General features: G+C 35.1%; 1 pseudogene; it reads left to right on the top strand.

Annotated features, from left to right (window-relative positions):
• Nucleotides 1-1,084: 1,084 nt before the first annotated feature.
• On the top strand, nucleotides 1,085-6,877 carry LOC111802095 (annotated as a pseudogene).
• The last annotated feature ends 780 nt before the right edge of the window (nucleotides 6,878-7,657 follow it).

The raw sequence follows: 7,657 nt of genomic DNA, 5'->3' as shown, positions 1-7,657 counted from the left end.
AAGTCCAAAAGCCCAAAATTTCGATTGGCTATGGATGAAGAAATCAAATCCATTGAAAAAAATCAAGGAATCAAATCCATTGAAAAAAATCAAACATGGAACTTGGTGGTTCTATCGGCTCGAGCAAAGAAAATAGGAGTAAAATGGATTTATAAGACCAAGCTAAATGAATCTGGAAAAGATGATAAATACAAAGCATGATTCGTTGTAAAAGGTTACACACAAGAGCATGGAATTGATTATATGGAAGTGTACACACCTATTTTCTTTTGCCGCCCAAAAAGATTGGAAACTCTATCAGTTAGATGTCAAATTAGCTTTTTTATGTGGCAAGTTAAAAGAAGATATTTTCGTTGAACAATCAAAAGGCTACGAAAAGAAGGGAAGTGAGGAGATGGTGTCCAAACTCTAAAAAGCTCTTTATGGATTAAAACAAGCACCTGGAACCTAGTTTAGTCCAATAGAATCCTACTTCATTAAGGAATGATTCAAAAGAAGTTCGAGTGAGCAGACACTCTTCCTAAAGGAAGGGAGGTAAAATTCTTATTGTAAGCATTTATGTTGATGAACTTTTATTTACTGGAGAAGATGAAAAATTATTGGAGAAGTAAAATTATTGGAGGAGTTTTAAACGTTCCATGATTTTTTTTTTTTTATATGAATGACTTAAGTCATATGAGAATTTTTTCTTAGAATAGAGGTAAGATTAAAGGGTATTTTTATATGTAAAAAATAAGTATGTTGCGGAAGTTTTAAATCGATTTAGCATAGAGAATTACAATTTTGTTTGTAATACCATTGTTCCAGACAAAAAATTAGCAAAGATGAAAATGGTGTAAAAGTAGATGTGACTTTGTATAAACAAATAGTGGGAAGTCTGATGTATCTTACAGCTACTCGTCCTAATCTCATGTTTGTTGTAAGTTTGATTAGTCGTTTTATGACATGTCCAACCCAACAAAATTTTGTAGCAACTAAAAGGGTTTTAAGGTACTTGAAAGGTATGGTAGATTATGGTGTATTTTAAAAAAAGGAACGAGTTAGTGATTTAATTGGATTGGTTGATAGTGACTATGGCAGAGACATGGAAGATAGCAAGAGTACTTTAGGCTATGTGTTTATGATGAGTGGAGGAGTAGTAGCTTGGTCTTCTCATAAGCAGCCTATAGTCACCTTATCAACCACGGAAGGTGAGTTTGTTGCTTCTAGTGCCTGTGCATGTCAAGCTGTTTGGATGAGGAGGATACTCAAAGAGAGACACTCTCAAATAGAAGAAAAAAAGCTAATGTGTGGTAATACTTCAACTATTAAGCTATCCAAAAATTCAGTTCTACATAGACGTTGCAAACACATAAGAGTAAGATTTCACTTTTTTAAAGATCTTACAAAAGAAGGAACAGTTGATTTATTATTTATCTTACAAAAGAAGGAACAGTTGATTTATTATTTATGCTACGTGAAATCATTTTGCTCATTTCTTGACAAAGCCTCTAAAATTAGAATCATTTAAGAAGTTGCGTGAAGAACTTGGTGCAGAGAGTTTTTCTAACAAAAAAAAAGTTTTTTTTATAGGTAGAGTATTTTTAGGTATTTAGTTTAACTATTCTGGACGTTGTGGGTTAGTTTCTATTTTTGGTCATTTGTAAAGCTATAAAACCAATTTCAGTATTATTTCAAACTCCAAGTTTATAGTTCTGACTTAGTTATTTTGTGTCAAAACTTAAGAAACACATGCAATCATGCTCTTCGGACCTATCTCTGTTCTCTAGGTGTGGCCTCCAGTCTCAAACTAATATGGATGTATATCTATCTCTGTTTTCTAGGTGTGGCCTCCAGTCTCAAACTAATATGGATGTATATGGATGTATAGTACTTCCCTACACACGACCCACACGTGCAAGTGTGAATCTCCAGGGGGCTCGCACGCGCCTGGACCCTCTCTAATTAAGCTAATCTATAGGGACGTCTGGTGTCATGCTATCCATGAATACCATTATTATCATATCGTGTGCGTCCACATGCATCATCTCTGAGGAAGTATCCCTATGCTTATGAACAAACAACATGCATGAGTCCTCTAGTTTCCATCCTATAATCTCTAATGACACAACCCCTAGTCTCATCTCTTTGTTACATTAAGTAACACATGCTCACTAAATATTTATATTAATATCATTTTCATGCTCTTAGGGTTGTGTCCTATGTCGGACTATCGACAGGATGCAATATGAAACTCATCATCATATATCATGATTAATAAGAAAAATATCAACATATTAAGACAAACGTCATGCAATCATCATAATCATCATATTGCTATAAACTGCATCAAGCATATCAAGTACGTCATTCATCGAAATATATATATTACGTACATTATCAAGCATCATAACCCATACATCACCATATACTCATACTTCATATACTCATACATCATCATATACTAGTATACGACATCCTACAATACAACTCATACATCATAAATTGTAACACATACAATTTCTAGCTTCTCTTATGGTAAGACCACTTACTTGGTTAGTCTTAGTTGGAGTTCTCCATAATTATGCTAAACGTAAACTCCCGTTCCTCGCGGCTCCAAAGGTGGCCTGGGTTTGTTTCCTATCATATTGTTCGTCACTTTCTATTAGTATTTCATAATTAAATTACAAATCTAATTAATAATGTAAAATACGGCTCTAAAACGACCTCAATTACCTTAATCGAGGTCGAAAACAGGTCTGAGAGAGTTGAAACGGTTGAAATCAGGCAAAAATTGGAAAATCGAGCCGAATAGCCACCACTGCTCCGTCCAATCCAATCAAGCCGAAGGGCTGCTTGCGCTGCAACTTGACATGTGCCAACATCTGAGCCAGACACGACAACGCTGACATCTCAAGTCGAGGTGTGGGTTGAAGTTCTTGTTTGCGTCACGATTCTTGTTGGCTTACGGGTCGTTGACTACAGGTACGCGGCTTGGCTTTGGTTGCGGGCTGGCCCACAGATGAGTTTGGGCTACTAGGTTAATTATTGGGTTTTAGGTCAAGTTGGGATTGGGCCTTGGGTTTATAGGTTTGTTTCTTGTTGTAGAGCGGGCGCAGGTCGTACGCAGGTTGCAGGCTTGACCAGCCTCTAGCTGCTGGGCCAACGAATTTTGGGAAGTGTATGCATATACCATGTCATATCATATCGTTCATATTAGAGACATTATACACATATGTCATATCCTAAAGTTTCATATTAGACACATAGTTTGCGTTTTGCGTGTCAATCATGTTATATCATTCCTTCAACATATCATATAAGGTTGTATTTCATGCTAGTTCGTCGTTATGCATATCAATCTTATGATATCATTCATATTAGACACATATGTCATATCATAACGTTTTCATGCTTCAAGACAACAATTCTCATCATGCACATATCATATCATATTATATATCACAACAGTCACATAACATATCACGAGTCATGCCTTCAATATATCATATCACAAACATATCAATTCTCTCAATACAACATATCAATCACATATCATCTCATATAAGTTTGCATATAGCACCACGAGCACGTGTCATCATACAGCACACAATTGATGATGCTCCCTCCCCTCTCTATTAGTTACTCTAGACAAATCATTTACCATTAGAATTTTTTTAGATAGATTCCTAAGTTAAGATTCGATCTCCTAACAATATTGGTTGGATATCACAGATCTGTCGTCATTGTGAAAGAAGAATTGACATTAGAGGGGACTAATCCAGTCAGTCGTATTCTTAAATCTATCTTTTTCGTCAATTGTGTCAATTGTGTAATTTCGGTTCCAATTTTTAGATTAGAAAATTAAGTGACAAGTATTAATATGTATTCTAGGAATTTACATTTCATATCAAATTATCTACCTATTTATCTCGACCAATTTTAGTTTTAGAAAAAATGTCCATAATTTAAGAAAAATTAAATCTGAAAAGTAGCTAAATGTTCAAGGAGGTTACTATACCAGAACTTATCCAAACGGGCCAAAATCCGTGGTAAACAAGGACAAAAAAAGACAAAAATTGCAAAAGAGAGAAAATGAAACAAAATTTGGTCTCGATTGATGATGCTCTGTTCAGTGTTTTCAAGTCTTAACATATTTGTTGTTCGTGACTTGAGCTCGGTCGAGTTGAGATATTTTTCTAGACCTAACTCAGTAACTTGGATCATAAAAATTTTCAACTCGAACAATCCTTATTAAATAATTAAATCTTTTGATTTTCATTTTTAGAATAATATCTAAGAAAAAAAAATGGGAACGAAGCTTTTTTGAAANCTAGATTCGGCAACTGATTCCCTCGACATTCCACAAAATCCACTGTGACATGGCTACATTACCAACTTGTCTTGAATTGCTTATAAGAGTGAAAACTATCCACACAAACCAACACGGTTTCTTTGAACTTGTTTTTTCCTTGCTCGCATGTCTCCTTACCATGTAATCTCATACCTAGAATTTTGACCCGGCTTTGTAATCCAAATTTGGCACCTGATGGTCGTGACAATCCCTTTGCATCTTCAATGATATGGTCATATTATTTACTTGTTTTGAATTGCTCGTAAGAATGAAAACTATACCTAAAAATCACATTACCTATTTTGTGTGGCTCAATCATAAGATTCAAAAGTTAAGCGTGTTTCGTTTGGGGCAATCTTATGTTAGGTGATCTCTTGAAATTTTCTTAATAAGCATTTCAATAAATACAAAGTAAACTAAAAGAAAATTTCAACTTCCTACCCTACCCTACCCATGTAATTTTTCTAACATTGAAATCAATGTATAGTCGAAGTCCATCTTGTAATAGAAACTTTATTTTTACAAGGCTACCATTAATTTGTGGCCGAAACCTGGTTTCCTTCCACGATAAGTGCTTCGTTGGGTTTGGCCAATGCCCAACTTCTTTGAGATTCAATGGTTCATAGGCAAGTGAGAGAGATATTGCAAGACAACCATTAATGAACAACTTAGCGAAACAATAAACAACATTTAGTTATCAATTTATGTTTGGATAAAGAGAGGGAGATAGATCCATAACTTCTTTTAGCTCCATCCCGGCTTGATTTATGTTCTTCAATTGGTATTAAATACATAAAAGTTCCAAATCCAAATATCATTGTCTCTCACTAGTTTTTAAACAATATACATAAAAAGGAAAAGAAAGCAAAGGTAGCATGAGTAGGATCAAGTCAAGTTTCTTGGTTGCTACAATTTTGACGTTATTTTGTTAGCTTTTACCGTCGATGCTCAATCCAGCGCCGATGTTGTTTTTGACTTGGAATCATATGGTAACATAGTGCCTGGTACTGACATCACGACGGTAAATATACAATATGAACATCAATATTATCACTAGTTGAGTTGATCGATTGTTTGCTAATTTTTGTTTCTTGTGAAATGTAGGCTTTAGCAAATGCATGGAAGGATGCATGCGCGTCCAGTCGTTCTAGTGCAATTGTCATTCTGGGAGGGATATTTGAAGTAAGGGAAGGGAAGTTTGCAGGACCTTGTAAAAACCGAATTGACTTCAAACTTAGAGGAACACTGCGGGCACCAAAAAACTCTTCCAGGAGATAATTGGATTATTTTTGCACATATTGATAGATTGACAGTATCGGGTGGAGGAGTTTTTGATGGCCAAGGAAAGGAAGCATGGGGAAAGAATGATTGCTATAAACGCATAAATTGTGCCCAACTCCCCATTGTAAGCAATATGCCTTCAACTTTCCTTTTCAATCTCGTGCATCTTGTTGTTTTTGAAAGGGTCTCTTAGATGCCTTCTCTCATCTTCTAACATTTATAATTTGGTAAATGTTCTTCCTTTTTTAGAGGATAATCTTTAAACAATCAAGTTTCAATTTTATTGGGTTCTATTCAAATTTTTTGCTTTATTATTACGGACTCTCACAAAATGTTATTTGATTATACAAAATGTTTAGAGTTTGAGGTTCAACTTCATCACCAATTAATTCGTAACAAGAATAACGTCACTTGATAGCAAGAACTTCCATATCAACGTCCTCGACTGCAACAACCTCACATTCCATAATATCAATATAATTGCACCAGAAAACAGTCCCGACGCTGATGGAATACACATCGGTCGATCAAGTAGGATCACGATCACAAAGTCCAAAATTGCAACAGGAGATGATTGCATTTCTCTTGGAGATGGAAGCAGACAAATTGAAGTCGCCAACGTTACATGCGGGCCAGGACATGGCATAAACATCGGAAGTCTTGGAAGATACACCAACGAAGAACCTGTTGAAGGTGTCCTCGTAAAGAACTGCACGATGATTAACACCACTAATGGTGTCAGGATCAAAACGTGTCCTGGTTCTGCTGCTAGCAGCACCGCCACCAATATGCACTTTTTGGACATTATAATGGTCAATGTTGGCAACCCTATTCTAATAAATCAAGAGTATTGTCTGTGAAATCAGTACAATCGGCAGGTATTGATCGCATTCTTAAAGCTTTGATTGATTTTGTCACTATAACTTTCACAAATAAACCATTTACAAAAATTTGTTGTCTCATTTTGATTTTCAGATTCCTTGGAAAATTAAGATTAGTAAAGTGAGCTTCGAGAACATTAGAGGAAGTTCTGCAACTCCCGTGGCAATCAAACTTATTTGCAGCCGTAGCTTCCCATGCGAAGAAGTGAAATTTCGTGACATTGACCTCGCTCCCAACCAAATAACGGGTCCTATTACATCCCAATGCACAAATGTAGGACCCATCATCTCACGAAAACATAACCCTAAAATCTGTGCCTCTCCTTATCAACCTCCCCTGAATTGTTCATTGAATTATTCATGGAATTGTTCATTGCCATAGTACTTCAAAATAATAAACAACCTTAATTAAGAGAAGACATCCTCTATCCATTCGAGGCCCTGTTTTTTTAATTTTTTTTCTTGTACTTTTCGAGATAAATAAGATGGTCGAATGTTTGAAGGAGACTTCGTGTTGGGAACAATGTAATGTCTTTTAGGACCTCGACATTATAAAACAAAATTATTTCACTCTTATTTTTCATTTTAGATTTGAGTTCTAAATAAGACAATGCAACGGTGGGAAACTATAGTTAAAAAAACAAAAAAAATCTACCACCCCTCTCTATTGGTTACTCTAGACAAATCATTTACCATTAGAAATTTTTTAGATAGATTCCTAAGTTAAGATCGGTTCTCCTAACAATATTGGTTGGATATCACGATTCTGTCATCATTGTGTAAGAAGAAATGACATTAGAGGGGACTAATCCAGTCAGTCGTGTTCTTACATCTATCTTTTTGGTCAATTGTGTAATTTGAGTTGCAATTTTTAGATTAGAAAATTAAGTGACAAGTATTAATATGTATTCTAGGAATTTACATTTCATATCAAATTATCTATTTATTTATCTCAACCAATTTTAGTTTTAGAAAAAATGTCCATAATTTAAGAAAAATTAAATCTCAAAAGAAGCTAAATGTTCTAGGATGTTACTATACAAGAACTTATCCAAACCGGCCAAAATCCATGGTAAACAAGGACAAAAAACGACAAAAATTGCAAAAGAGAGAAAATAAAACAAAACTTGGTCTCGATTGATGATGCTCTGTTCCGTGTTTT

Source organism: Cucurbita pepo, chromosome LG09 (assembly GCF_002806865.2).
Source record: "Cucurbita pepo subsp. pepo cultivar mu-cu-16 chromosome LG09, ASM280686v2, whole genome shotgun sequence".
Lineage (NCBI taxonomy): Eukaryota > Viridiplantae > Streptophyta > Magnoliopsida > Cucurbitales > Cucurbitaceae > Cucurbita > Cucurbita pepo.
The sequence above is the reverse complement of the archived record's forward strand: the minus strand, read 5'-3'. Positions and strand labels throughout refer to the sequence as shown.